The sequence below is a fragment of the Peromyscus maniculatus genome, chromosome 23, assembly GCF_049852395.1.
Source record: "Peromyscus maniculatus bairdii isolate BWxNUB_F1_BW_parent chromosome 23, HU_Pman_BW_mat_3.1, whole genome shotgun sequence".
Lineage (NCBI taxonomy): Eukaryota > Metazoa > Chordata > Mammalia > Rodentia > Cricetidae > Peromyscus > Peromyscus maniculatus.
The window spans coordinates 27,315,832-27,331,059 of NC_134874.1; the positions used below are offsets into that span (position 1 = coordinate 27,315,832).

Here is a 15,228-nt window from a genome sequence, read left to right on the forward strand (position 1 = left end):
GTGTGTGTTAACGAGGGTGCTCTTGGAGGCCAGAGGCATTGCAGTTACATGTGAGTCACTGTCACATGGGTGCTGGGAACCAAACTCCAGTCCCCTGGAAAAACAGTCAGTGCTCCTAGCCGCTGAACTGTCTCTCTGGAGAGTCCCTCACCAGTATTTTAAAATTCTTATTTGAACTATCTCTCTATAAAAGAAATGTTGCATGTCACCAACTGCCACAGTGACTGTAGCTGATGCTTCAGAATTCTTGACTCTCAGAGGCTTCAACGGGAACCCAGCCTCAGGGGGCCCCGCAATTTTCTATCTTTCTATACTGCCTTGGGATCAAGTGCCTGCCCAGCCGCCTGCCTGCGTGTGTGTGTGTGTGTGTGTGTGTGTGTGTGTGTGTGTGTGTGTGATGTGTGTTTGGTGTGTGTAGTGTGTGATATGTGCATGTGCAGTGTGTGATGTGTGTGGTGTCTGTGATTGTATGAGTTTGGTTTGTGTGTGGTGTGTGAATGTGGCGTGGGGGGGGTAGGTATGAGAGTTGTGTGTGTGGTGTGTGGTATGTGAGGGTGTTGTGTGTGTGTTGTATGTGTGTGTGTGAGGGAGAGTGTGTGGTGTGGTGTGTGTGTGTGTGTGTGTGTGTGTGTGTGTGTGTGTGTGTGATTACAGGCATGCACTACTATGGCCAGCTAGCATTTTTATTTTGAACATGACGAAACTGAGGCTCAGAGACGGCATGAGTTGTTTGGAGGCCCTCAATAAGTAGGAACTGGGGGCAGGGGATCTGGCTGGCTCCAGAACTCTTGGCCCCTCAATCAGGTGTGGTAGTTTGTATTCCTGACCACAGTATCTGGGAGGCAGAGGCAGGAGGATTGCTGTAAGTTCAAGCAGCAGCCTGGGCTAGAGAGGGATACACTGTGGGGGTGAGGGGTCCTGCTTGCGGCTAAAATCACGGGCACTGGCTCTTCCGCTCTCATCCTGTACACACCTCTACCACAAAGATGGCCAATGTGCCTAAAACCCAAAGGACCGTCTATAAGAAGTGTGGCAAGTGTCTGCCTCACAGAGTGACCCAGGATATGACCAACTGTGATGAGGGCCTAGAGAGACGGCTCAGTGGTTAAGAACAGGCACTGCTCTTGTAGAGGACCCGGATTCAGTTCCCAGCACCCATGTTGCAAGGCTCACACCCACCTGTAACTTTGGCTCCAGGGAAACCAACACCTTTTCCTGAGCTCCACAAACATGCACACATGTAACACACACACACACACACACACACACACACACACACACTAAATAAATAAATAAAAATCTTAAAAAAGGGGTGGGGGGGCTATGATGAGATGCAAGGTGAATCTGATGGGCAGACAGACAAAACCTATTTTCTAAAAGAAGGCCACAACCTCAATGAAGCCTACGCTCAGGGTCGAATGTGTTGAGCCTAACGCAGAACCAAGAAGACATTGGCCCTACAGAGATGCAAGCGTTTTGAACTGGGAGGAGACAAAGAGAAAAAAGAAGCAGGTGACCCAGTTCTGCAACGTTTGTGTTATCTGAGAAGAAAATACTGAAGCGGTAGAAAAATGGCTTGTCTGAAAATAAAATCATTAGTCAAAAGAAAGAAAGAAAAAAGGAAAGAGCAAATCAAAGGTGGTGCTGCACAGCTTTAATGCCAGCACTCGGGAGGCAGAGGCAGGAGATTTCTGTGAGTTCAAGGCCAGCCTGGTCTATATAATGAGTTCCAAGCCAACCAAGGCTAAATAGCGAGACCCTATCTAAAAAGAGAGTGATAGAAAATATAGTGGGAAGAAGGGAAGAAAAGAAAAAGAGGGAGGGAGGGAAGAAAAAAAGGAATGGGGGGGAGAGAGAGAGGGGATGCAAGATCACCGCCTCCTCTGAGGAAGGACTGTCGGGAGCTGGAGAGGTCACTTGTGCCCTGCGAAACGCATCCCCTTAAGCTGCTCTGGACCGGGTGGGAACCATGAACTTGATGGAATCTCTGTGGTTTTCAAGGAGGGCCTTGGTCATTCTAGAGGCAGCTGCAGGATCAAGCCTCAGCACTTTGCCTGGCAGGGCTGGGAGGGGGCGTGTCTCAGGTGCAGATGTCTTAAGCCACGCCCTGTTTCCTCTCTCACACCTCTCGGGTTCATAAAGGGCCGCGGAGGGCCTTAAGTCCGGGCAAGTGGAGACAATCGTTAATACAGGTCCTGGCTGTGCTGCTTGGCTCTCTCTGGTGTGTTCACACTCCTGGATCCTCAGGTGGGTACCTCCTCAGCTCGGGGAAAAGGGCAGCTTGGCATGGTGGAGTCTGAGCCACCAAGGAGCTCCTTGTCCCTCCGATGAAAGCCTGGCTCAGGGGGCCAAAGCGAAGCTAGAGTGACAGTGGTTTGTGTGCCCAGCCCCCAGACTCCTGCCATAGTGGAAGAGGGCAGAATCTGAGGGAGGTCCTTACTTGTACCCAGGCCTGGGTTCGGAGTGAAAAAACCGTAACTGGGGATGCTGTGTGACCCCGGGCAGATGCTTCCACCTCTCTGGGCTGTGTTCTCATCTGTAAGATGGGAAATTAGGGCATGACCTTTCTCTTGCATTCGGATAACCCCTGCAGTAAGTTTATGTGGGTTCTCCAGCCTCTTCTGCTTTTCATCCCACTGACCCTATCTTCGACCCTTCATACAGTCGTTCTGATTTCCGGCCACAAACCCCAAAACCCAGGGCTGCCAACTTGGAGTCAGGGCTTTGTGGGTCACAGAACCTCCAGAAGGTATTGGCTCCTTCCTGGGGGCAGCCAAGTAGATGTGACCAGTGAAGGAAATGGCTGTGAGGGAGACACACACAGCTGGCCTGTGCCTGCTAACCAATCCCCAGGGGCCTGGTGGGTAGAGGGAGCCCAAGAGTATTTGTCTGGCTGCAGGGAGGATTTGGGTCTGGGAGAGTCATCCTTCTTTCTCTAGCTCTACACACCCAGGACCACACGTACTCATAGTAAATGTATATTATATAAAATACATGCAGAGACTAGGGGTGTGGCTCAGTGGTACAGCCCCTGCCTAGAATCCCCCAGTGAGGGGCTGGGATGCGGCTCAGTGGTAGAGCACCTGCCTAGAATACCCCAGTGAGGGGCTGGGGTGTGACTCAGTGGTAGAGCCCCTGCCTAGAATCCCCCAGTGAGGTGCTAGGGAGTGGCTCAGTGGTAGAGCACCTGCCTAGAATCCCCCAGTGAGGGGCTGGGGTGTGGCTCAGTAGTAGAGCACCTGCCTAGAATCCCCCAGTGAGGGGCTGGGGGTGTGGCTCAGTGGTTAGAGCACCTGCCTAGAATCCCCCAGTGAGGGGCTGGGGTGTGGCTCAGTGGTAGAGCCCCTGCCTAGAATCCCCCAGTGAGGGGCTGGGGTGTGGTTCAGTGGTAGAGCACTTGCCTAGAATCCCCCAGTGAGGGGCTGGGATGTGGCTCAGTGGTAGAGCCCCTGTCTCGCATTCCCAAGTGAAGGACTGGGGACTGACTCAGCTACAGAGCACTGGCCTGGCAGATGCAAAGCCCTAGGTTCCATCCCCAATACAGGGAGCAGGGTCTCAGCAAATGAGACCTCATCTTCAAAGCTAGGATGTGCTCAGCACGTGTACACTGGCAGTCAGGCATGAGGAGGGGGTGTATAGAACCCTCTTCCTTCCGCATTAACCGTTTAGCAAACAGTTTGGGAAATGAGGCCAGACCTGCTTTTCTTCCCTGAGCTACAACCTCATCTGTTTTTCTCTTGGCCTGTTTGGTTGAGTCTACCTTGCCAAAACAACTAAAATAATCCTGTCATTGTCCCGGGATTGGATGGGAGGGACGGGTCAGGTTTCTTTCCTTGTGGGACAATGACTCTACCACCACCCTCATTCCAGAAGCAGAGGGTTTCTTGGAGGCCCTGAGAGCTGCCTCTGGGGTGAAAAGTCTCCCTGAGACCAAATGTGAGTATCGGCCCCCAACACTGAAAATGCAGGGTTGTCTTAGGGCGAAATCTAAAAACAGCTGGGCACAACTCAAGAGGCTGAGGCAGGGGGATGGAATTCAGGGCCAGCCCCTGCTACATAGCAAGACTTTGTCTCAAAAAGTAGAGGAAGGAAAAAAGCGGGGGGGGGGGGGTGCAGGGCAGATCCAGGCGATTATGGCGCACACCTTTAATCCCAGCACTCGAGAGGCAAAGGCAGGCGAATCTGTGAGTTGAACACCAGCCCTGTTCAACACCAGGGCTGTGCAAAGAAACCCTGTCTCCAAAAAGAAAGAAAAATAAAGTGGCGGTAGCAGCAAGATGGTCCAACAGGTCCATCATACTTGCAGCCAAGTCTGATGACCTCATTTGATCCCTGGCCCCACACAGTGGTGAGGACTGACTCCTATGGCTGGTTCTCTGCCATCTACATGTATACTTTGTCACTCACACACCTGCCTGCACACACGCGAAATACATGTAAAAGAAGTTTTTTTTAAGGGCTGGAGCTGGAGGTCAATGATAGCTGACACGCAGGAAGCCTTGAGTGTAACCTCTTAGTACACACACACACACACACACACACACACACACACACACATACACACACACACACAGAGAATTCTAAAAATCCAAAGCAGTGACAAGGGGTGTTTCATTGTCTATTATGTCAATTATCTATCATAATGTCAATTATGCCCATCAGTCAGTTATCTATTGTTTATGTATTTATCATGTATTTATTTTCTGTCCTCTATCCTCTATCTATATATCCAGTTATCTATCTCTCCATACATCTATCCATCCATCCATCCATCCATCCATCCATCCATCCATCCATCCCTCCCTCCCTCTGAGACAGGGTCCCATGTAGTCCAGGCTGGCCACAAACTTAAGTAGCCAGGGGTAATCTTGAGCTCCTATGGTGGCATGTACCAGCATACCTGGTTTTATGATGCTGGTAACTTCATGAACGTCAGACAATCGCTCACAATGGCGTCATGGCCCATGACTGCAATCCTATCCTTCATGAAGCTGAGATAGGTGGATTGCTACAAGTTGAAGGCCAGCCTGGGCTACATGTGAGTTCTGGGACAAGCTGGACAACAGCTTGAGAATAAGAGCATCAGAATGAGACCCTATATCAAAAGGGGGGGCAGGAACCTCAGTGTCATTGTAGGTGGTTTTGGTGTGTGTGTTACTGAGGATTGAACCTTGGGTATGCAAAGTTAAGTGCTTTACTGAGCCACACCCAAGCCCCTCACTGGGGGATTCTAGGCAGGGGCTCTACCACTGATCCACACCCAAGCCCCTCACTGGGGGATTCTAGGCAGGTGCTCTACCACTGAGCCACACTCCAGCCCCTCACTGGGGGATTCTAGGCAGGGGCTCTGTCACTGAGCCACACCCCAGCCCCTCACTGGGGGATTCTAGGCAGGTGCTCTACCACTGAGTCACACCCCAGCCCCTCACTGGCAGACAGAAGGCAAGCACCCTACTGCAGAGCTTCACCCCTAGCCCCCCATTGGGGTTGCTAGGAAAGCATTGTACCCTAAGTAAGCTACATTGCCAGCCCTGTTCTCTCTCTCTCTCTCTCTCTCTCTCTCTCTCTCTCTCTCTCTCTCTCTCTCTCTCTCTCTCTTAGTTTTTTGAGACAGGGTTTCTCTGTGTCGCTTTGCACCTTTCCTGGAACTCACTCTGTAGCCCAGGTTGGCCTCGAACTCACAGAGATCTGCCTGCCTAGTGCTGGCCCAGCCCTGTTCTTATTGTCTATTTTGAGACAGGGTCTCACTAAGCCCCCCATACTGGCCTTGAAATCACTCTAGCGGAAGCAGACCCTGAACATCTCCCTCCTCCTGCCTCAGCCTCCCAGGTGTATGGTGTGGTGATATCTTAGGGTACACAATATATCACCACAGTATGGGATGACAGGCCTGTGCCACCAGGTCTAGCTCCCTGAAGGCCACTTGTTGAGTGAAAATGGAGAAGCCGAGTATTGTGGCTGTCACCCCCCAATTGCAGGATGCTCCTTCACTTTGCTGTCCCCTGCGATGATCCCTTAGAGACTGGCTTCCTGGATGATGGGCTCAGTACCCCAGTGTGTGGCCCTGCTGGCTGCTGGTTGAGCTGGCCAGCTGGGGCCAGCTGGAGACATGCTTTGTATGTGTGGATGTGTGTGCATGCTTTGTATGTGTGGATGTGTGTGCATGCTTTGTATGCGTGGATGTGTGTGCATGCATGGTACGTGTGGATGTGTGTGCATGCTTTGTATGTGTGGCATGCTTTGTATGTGTGGATGTGTGTGCATGCTTTGTATGTGTGGATGTGTGTGCATGCATGGTACGTGTGGATGTGTGTCATACACATGTGGACAACCGTGGCTGTCAGTCATTACTTTCCACCTTGTTTAAGGCAGGGTCTCTCAGTCTTTTCTTCCTAGGCCAGACTAGCCAGCTGGTCCTGTGAGGCTCCTGTTCGCTGTAGGAATGCTGGAATCACACATGTGCAGCTGCATACAGGAATGCTGGAATCACACATGTGCAGCTGCATACAGGTTTCCCTGGGTTCTGGGGACCAAAACTCAGGTCCTCACATTTGGGCGGCGCCATGTCAGAAACGGACATTTTAGAGGAACGTCCGTCTTGCCCACGCTCACTTTGAGGGCTGCTGTGTGGAGCGAGAACTATGGACAGTGCTGCTGCTGCTCCAAACCCGAGCACAGCTGAAGAGGAGATAGCCGGGACCGGCCAGTACAAAGCTCGATGCTTGAACCAGGCTGACCTCCCTGAAGTGTTGAAATTGCTGCCTCCACCCCCCACCCCTCATCCAGACCTTCAGTCCCTGCCTTCTCCCCTCCCCCACAAATCCAATCCTCAGAACCATGTCCAAAGTTCAGCAATCAAAGAGGCAGTACTCAGAGGCAAGAACAAACAGAGCCTTTTGCTATGGTTGATCGTATTTCCAAGACCAGCCTGACTGGGTGAGATCGGATAGCTCCTGGGGGGGTCCTCGGAACCCAGCCCCAGGTGGCTGAGAGCAGGATTGGATCGTTCTTAATGTGCGTCAGATGACCCCCTGAGTAGTGGTTCTCGAGAATAGAATTCTTCTCCCCCCCCACCCCCACTCTGTTCCTGGATCCGTTATGCAACCCAAGTTTCAGAACGGGAGGGTGTCCAGGGCCGTGAGGGGAGAGGGACTTTGAAAGCCACGCCTTTGCTCAGCCTCGCCCTTCACGTTTGTGGTCCACGTGCTGCTAGGCCAAGCAACCCCACCGGCCTCCCTCTTCAGAGTGGCAAACAATCCCCTGATTCTCCGTCCCCAGATCTCCTGGGCTACAGCTGAACGTTGCTATGGCAACTGTAACCTTCTGTGAAAGGGCTTCTAAGGAGTCTCACGCTGTGCTTCTGCAGTAGCTCTCCTGTGGTTCTCAGCCTCAGTTATGTGCCTCTGGGCACAGAGAGCAGGTGGGGAGTTGGTTGGTGTTCCCAGGAGCCAGGAGCTGGTGTCTCCCATAGATTCATATTTCAGAACTCACAGATGTAGCTAAACAAAGTGTGGCCTGTAAGCCACAAGCATCCTCCACACCCGGGACTTCGCTAGGGATACTAAAGGTACAGTGGTGTCAACCCCAGCATCCTGGAAGCTGAGGCAGGAGGATCAAAAGGCCACTGAAGGCCACTGGAGCTAGTACAATGGCCCAGTGGGTAAAGGTGCTTGCTGCTAAGCTTGAAGGCATGAGTTTGATCCATGGATCCCACAAGATGGAAGGAGAGAACGGAGACCTACGTGTCTTCTGACCTCCACGTGTGTGTCATAGCATGTGCACACGCCCACACAGCTGACGGCTAGGAGCTGGGGAGAGGGCTCAGTCTGTGAAGTGCTAGCTGCACAAGTCTGAGGGCCTGAGTTCGATCCCCAGAGCCAGTGCTAGGGAGGCAGACACAGGTGGACCCTTGGGGCTCACTGGCCAGTCAGTCAGTCTAGCCAAGTCAGTGAGCACCAGGCAGTGAGAGACCCTGTCTCAAGGTGGAGAGGGACTGGGGAGGGGCTTTTGAGCTCATCATCTGGCCTCCACATGCATGTGCATACACACCTTTACACACACACCACACACACACACACACACACACACACACAGGAAAATTGAAGGTCAGCAGAGGCTACAGAGTGAGTTTATAATTCACACACACACACAGATGCACACAGAAACACACACAGGCATGCACACACACGTGCAACACACCCACACACCCCTGAAAAGTGAAGGCCAGCAGAGGCTGCAGTGGGTTTATAATTCCTTCCAAAAGCATCCCGTGTTTCCAAGTGCCTGTATCTCCCCAAACTCCAAGGTTGAGACTTCCTTATTCTAAATGTGCACACAAAGTGGGGTGCTCACTACCTTTTCAGATCAGCCATCCATCTGCAAAATCTTTGACTGGGTTTCAGCTTACTTCTGAGTGTGCTGAATTACATCTGGGTAATAGCCGCCTTTAGACACGAGCATCCGATCCTCCCCTCAACAGAGATTATGGGATTATTTTTAAAGTGTGATACACGTAAGCCTAGCTCTGCTATCCATTTCTTGTGAATCTACCACCCAACCTTGCAGGTTAACAAAGATAAACAAAGCAGGTGGGACTCACTGACCAATTACCTCTAGCACAGTAGGAGTGAGCTGCCAGGAGACCAGCGGAGTAGGGCAGGAGAGAGAAGAGTGTGTGTGCGTGCGTGCGTGCATGAGTGTGTGTGTGTGTGTGTGTGTGTGTGTGTGTGTCCGTGTGTCCCCAGGAGACCCCGGAAGGACCTCAACAGGCTTTGTGAATTGGATACTTTAAGGAAAAGAATAGGAATGGCCGTCGGGGTGGCCGGGTTGGTAAAATGCTTGCTGTATGTTCTTGTTTGGTTTTCTATGACTATGATAAAAAATACCACGACCAAGCCATGCGGTGGTGGCGCATGCCTTTAATCCCAGCACTCGGGAGGCAGAAGTGAGCAGATCTCTGTGAGTTGGAGGCCAGCCTGGTCTACAGAATGAGTTCCAGGACAGCCAGGGCTACACAGAGAAACCCTGTCTTGAAAAAACAAAGTAACAAAAAAAATATATATATATATCATAACCAAAGGCAACTTACGGAGGGATTTATTTCATTTTACACTTCAAGGTCACAATCTGTCATTGAGGGACATCAGGGAGGGAACTGGCAGAAACCATGAAGGAATGCCACTTACTGGCTCCCCCCCCCCCACCCCCCGCACGCCTTTTCAGCTAGGCTTTCTTTCTTATTTTATTCTTAAATTATGTGTATGGGTGTTTTGCCTGCATGTATGTCTATGTACCACAAGCATGCCTGGCCCCCACAGAGGCCAGAAGAGAGTGTCGATCCCCTGAGATTGTAGTTACAGATGGTTGCAGGCTGCCATGTAGTGTTGGGAATTGAACCCGGGTCCTCTGGAAGAGCAACCAGTGCTCTTAACCACTGAGCCATCTCTCCAGCTTCTCAGCTAGCTTTCTTATACAGTCTAGGTCCAGGCTCCCCTGCCTAGGGATGTTACTGCCCACAGTGATCGGGGCCCTCATACATCAATTAAGAAAATGGCCCCAGAGACACAAATGCCTACCGATCTGATGCAGGCAATCTCCCAGTTCAGACTCCTTCAGGTAACTCTGGGCTATGCCAAGTTGACAGCTGAAATTAACGAGAAAACCACACGGTATGAGGGCATCAGTTGGATCCCCAGAACCTGAGTAACATCTAGGTGTGATTAAACATGTCTGTAACTCCAGAGCTAGGAACAGAGACAAGTGGATCACAGGGCTCACTGACCAACCAGTCTAGCACACACAGTAACCTCTAGTTTTAGTGTCTTAAACACTAAGGTAGAGAATCGATAGAGGAAGACATTTGACATCAACCTTTGGCCTCCAGCTGCACCCACATAGGCAAGGGCGCACTTGCGTATAGCGCAGACTCCTGCGAGCTCACGCACGGATGCACACGTGCTGCTCACCGAGCACATGAGAGGCGTGGGCAGGTGTCATGGGCTCCGAATCCCAGTTACTTAGGAGGCTGGAGCAGGAGGAGCTTGAGCTCAAGGCCAGCCTGGGCTGTAGGCCAGCCTGGGCTACAGAGTGAAGGGCAGGAGGAGAGAAGGGAGAGAGGTGCTGGGAGAGGTAGCTATATCAGGAAGGGGCTTGCTGCACAGGCATGGGGATCTGAGTGTGATCCCTAGACCCCACATCAAAGAGCAGACGGTGGTGATGTACCCTTGTAATCAGCACTAGGGAGATGGGGTGGGGGTGGGGGAGGTGGGGGTGGGGATTAGAGGGGGGGATAGAGGGGGGGATGAGGGTGGGGGTGGGAGTTGGAGGAGTTGGGGGTGGAGAATGGGGGGTGGAGGAGGAGGGAGGGCAGGGGAAGGGAAGGATGGGGGGTGGGGAAATGGGGAGTGGGGGATGAGGGTGAGGGTGGGGTCCCCTGGGCTCACTGGCCAGTCAGCCTAGCTGAATCTGAGAGTCCCGGGTCCCAGTGAACGGTTCTGTCTCAAAACAAGGTGTGTGCTGGGCGGTGGTGGCACATGCCTTTAGTCCCCGCTCTCAGGAGGCAGAGGCAGGCGGCCAGGGCTACACAGAGAAACCCTGTCTCAAAAACCATAAAACAAACAAACAAAAAAAAAAAACATGGTGCAGATTTCAGCTCCAGAGGAACCATCCACAAGGCTGATCTCTAATTCCACAAGCATGCAAACATGTGCACCTACACACACGTGTGACCCCACCCATACCCTCACCCCCACCCCCACCCCGACACACAGAGAACAAAGGCAGAAATCACTCATGGAGTTCAGGACCCAGTGAGGTCAAGGTCTGGCAGAGTGAGGCTTTGACAGCATTGGAAGTCAGGAGAGTGTGTTCCCACTTTCTGATGGTGAGATCCACACAGATCCACACAGAAGATCCATGCAGGTCTTCTACCCTGATGTCATCTGTCCGTCATAAGGAGCCTCAGAACTTCCTGCAGAAGCAGTCAAGGGGGACTTGAGAAGATGACTCGGCAGTTAAGAGCACTGGCTGCTTTTCCAGAGGACCCAGGTTCAATTCCCCACACCCACACAGCAGCTCCTCACTGTCACTAACTCCAGTTCCAGGGGAAATCTCACGCCCTCTCCTGGCTGCTACTGGAACTGCACACACATGGTGCACAGACATATATGCAGGCAAAACACTAGACATAAAACACTAAAAATGTTCAAAAAGAAGTGGGTGAGGGTAAGGTTCTCTTCTTTGGCTGATAAGAAATCTGACTTCTTATCCAAAGAGAAAAACAGAACAGAGATTTCGCCAAGGCCAGATCTGCGATTAACCTTCTGAGCGGATTTTGGCTCTGGGTCTCTGAACTTTGTTAACTCAAGTTGCCTGGCCTTGTAAGGTCAGCCTAACCTTGTGAGTCCAGTAATGCCACACGCTCATTTACCTCACATTCTGGGGAAGCAACGATCACATTTGAGACTGTACTTTATCTAACTAGTTTTATTTCCCAGGGTGCTCCTATGTGGTATGCATGTGGAGGCCAGGTAACAACTTGTGGGAATCAGTTCTTTCCTCCCATCATGTGGGTTCTGGGGATTGAACACAGGTCACCAGGTTTGGCTGCAAGTGCTCTATTCACTGAGCCATCTTGCTGGCCCCATTGGGAGCATCTTAAAAACTGTGTTAGAAGCCCAGCAGGGTTGGCGCACACCTTTAATCCCAGCACTCAGGAAGCAGAGCCAGGTGGATCTCTGTGAGTTCAAGGCCACCCTAGTCTACAGAGCGAGATCTAGGACAGGCACCAAAGCTACACAGAGAAACCCTGTCTTGAAAAACAAACAAACAAAAACAAAAACAAAACTGTGTTAGAGAGATGACATGGAATTTATAACGTTTTGGCTTTAATGCAGTGCAGGGGATTGAGCCAGGATCTCATGAATGCTAAATGCTCTACCACTGTGTGTGTGTGTGTGTGTGTGTGTGTGTGTGTGTGTGTGTGTGTGTGTGTGTGTGTGTGTGGTCACACACGTGTATGTGTAGAGGCCAGAGATCAACATCAGGTATCATTTCTTAGGAGCCTTTCACCTTTTAAAAAATATTTTATTTATTTTTATTTTGTATGTATGAGTGTTTTTCCTACAGGTGTATTAAGTGTGCCCCAAGCATGCAGTACCCAGAAGAGGGTGCTGGATCCTTTGGACCTGGAGTTACAATGTTGTGAGCTGCCATGTGGGTGCTGGGAATTGAACCTGGGTCCTCTGGGCGAGCAGCCAGTGCTCTTAACCACTGAGCTATCTCTCTAGCCCCCTGCTTTGTACTTTTTTAAAAGAAGAGATCTTACTATGTAGCCCTAGCTGGCTTTGGACTCACAGACATCTTTCTACCTTTTGTTTGTTTGTTTGTTTGTTTGTTTGTTTGTTTGTTTCTGAGACAGGGTTTCTCTGTGTAGCTTTGGCGCCTTTCCTGGAACTCACTCTGTAGGCCAGGCTGGCCTCGAACTCACAGATATCTGCCTGGCTCTGCTTCCTAAGTGCTGGGATTAAAGGCATGCGCCAGCACTGCCCGGATGAAATCTTCCTACCTTTAAAAGCATACCACTCTGCCTCCTGGTTTAGACTTCTTGAAAACCAACCATTCCCCTTTGGCATCTATGAGGGACGTTAACACAATCGTGCTAATCTGAGGCCCTCTTTTTCTTCGTATACAAGGGCCAGTCACTTCCTCAGCCGAGTATGGGGGTATTTTCCTGCTTGGGAAGAGGACTGTGGAACCTTAGAGATGCACCACGGCTTCAGAATACCTGAAGCTCCTCTGTGCCCATGAAAGAAAAGAGGCCAGAATGTGAAAGGTACAGAGAAAAGTCTGGGGCCAGAAACGGAGCTCGTGAGAATCAGAGCTGGAGAGGGTCCCCTGGTTGAGAGCACAGGTGAGCCACTGTGAGAAACAGTGTGACTCCAGAGCAAGAGTGGAATTGACGCTCCCTGTCGGCTCAGGCGGGTGTCCTAGAGAGCAGATCCCAGACTCAGACCCCGCCCCGGGAAGGCAGGCTCTGCAGGGAGAGCAGAGCAGGGTTGGCTTGGAGATGCTTTGCCAGCCCATCGTTAGGAATCGGGTTGGATCACGGTCTATCTAGCTGGCGATCTTGAAATGCCTATGTCCCAGTTCCTTCTTTTCATTTTACTGTGATTAAAAAAAAAAAAAAAAAAAAAAAAAACCAACTCCGATAAAAGCAACTTAAAGAGGAAGAAGGGTTGTTCTGGTTCACAGTTCAAGGGCGCAGTCCACCACACCCAGTCGGGAAGCAGAGATAAATGCTTGTTGCTACTCAGCTCTCTTTCCCCACTTGTACATCCTAGGATCCCGGCCAGGAAATGGTACCGCCCACCATGGGCAGAGGTCTTCCCATCTCAGTTAACCAGCTCAAGATAATCCCTCACAGGCATGCCCATCTCCCAGCTTATCCTAGATTCTGTCAAGTTGACAGGTAACATAAATCATGACAACCTATTAGTTGGGGGACCTTGAGACATCTACTAGATGAGACACCGTCACTTAGGGACCTTAAGACAACTTCCAGCTGGGAACCTCGAAACAGCTATGGGTCAGGAGACCTTGAAGCACCCACTAGGCTGCTAAATCCCTTCAACTCTCTGAGCCTCTGTCCTCTTCTGTCAAGTGTTTATTTCAGAGAGATTTGCTATGATATGTAGAACATGTTACATCTCAGCAGTACAGCCCCTGCCTAGAATCCCCCAGTGAGAGGCTGGGGTGTGGCTCAGTGGGAGAGCCCCTGCCTAGAATCCCCCAGTGAGGGGCTGGGGTGTGGCTCAGTGGGAGAGCCCCTGCCTAGAATCCCCCAGTGAGGGGCTGGGGTGTGACTCAGTGAGAGAGCACCTGCCTAGAATCCCCCAGTGAGGGGCTGGAGTGTGGCTCAGTGGTAGAGCCCCTGCCTAGAATCCCCCAGTGAGGGGCTGGGGTGTGGCTCAGTGGTAGAGCCCCTGCCTAGAATCCCCTAGTGAGGGGCTGGGGTGTGGCTCAGTGGTAGAGCCCCTGCCTAGAATCCCCTAGTGAGGGGCTGGGGTGTGGCTCAGTGGTAGAGCCCCTGCCTAGAATCCCCCAGTGAGGGGCTGGGGTGTGGTTCAGTGGTAGAGCACCTGCCTAGAATCCCCCGGTGAGGGGCTGCAGTGTGGCTCAGTGGTACAGTATCTGTTTAGCCTAAATGAAAGCCCATGTTCTACCTCCAGTACTGCAAAGATAAGTTTTTTGCTGTAGTTTGCTAGAGGGAACATCTAACTCCACTGTAGGTACTGTAAGAACTGGAGTGGGGTTGGTGGGGTATAAAACTGTACCAACTGCAGGGTAACAGGTCTACCATCCCCGTGGCTCCTCATGCCACGTCCTGAGCAGTCTTTCTGGCTGCCACACTTGTATCTACAACCTCTTGTCTCCTTATGTTTGGTGGTGAAGGTTCAAAAGACACAAGAGTCAAGCCAGGCAGTAGTGATACACACCTTTAATCCCAGCACTCAGGAGGCAGAGGCAGGTGGATCTCTGTGAGTCCTAGGCCAGCCTGGTCTACAAAGAAAGTTCCAGGAGAGCAAGAGCTGTGATGGAGAGAAACCCTTTCTTGAAAAACCAAAACCAAACCAAAACAATAAAACAGGAAAAGACACAAGAATCCACAGAGTCTTGGGTAAGATACACGGTCCTTATCTCATAGAGACCAGTGAAATGTTCTGGGATGACAGCAGTCCAGTCCCTTAGCGAGGCTGCCACCCAAGCCTAGGCTGTGTAGCTACAGTTATTTTGCCATGTGGGGGGCACTACGACTTTGGATGACTTTCGTTCCTGATTTTGATTATTCCTGTAGTTCTTTTCCCATCCCTAACCCACCCCATTTTTTAGACAAGGTCTCTGTGTGTACTGGCTTGGAACTCACTGTGTAGCCCAGGTTGACCTTGATCCTCCTTTCTCAGCCTCCCAAGGTGACACATGTGCCACCAGGCCTGGCTTCCCTTTTGGACTCTTACTGCTTCACAGAGGAACGTTATGGAGCTGCAAGTGGAAGACTGATCTCCAACGCCTTTGTGTTCGCGGTTTAGCAGACCTGTTTACTCACCAACCAAGGTTATGCATGTGTAATAAGAGTGGCGTGAGTCAATCAGGACGGGACACAGAATTGTCAGCACTGCAGGGGGTCTGTCCCTGGAATAGTTCCACAGCACCAGAGTCAAGGAGAATCCC

General features: G+C 51.3%; 1 protein-coding gene across 2 annotated transcripts in view; it reads left to right on the forward strand.

Moving 5' to 3' along the window:
* Positions 1-2,126: 2,126 nt before the first annotated feature.
* The window catches only part of Por (cytochrome p450 oxidoreductase), a 67,349-nt gene continuing 54,247 nt past the window's right edge, over positions 2,127-15,228 (forward strand). Inside the window, exon 1 of one of the 2 annotated variants that reach the window (XM_076560132.1) lies at positions 2,127-2,247. The gene's annotated coding sequence lies outside the window, so the exon portion shown is untranslated. Of the gene's footprint in view, positions 2,248-3,868; positions 3,937-15,228 lie in introns of those variants that run through there. The other variant, XM_076560134.1, reaches the window with a different exon arrangement.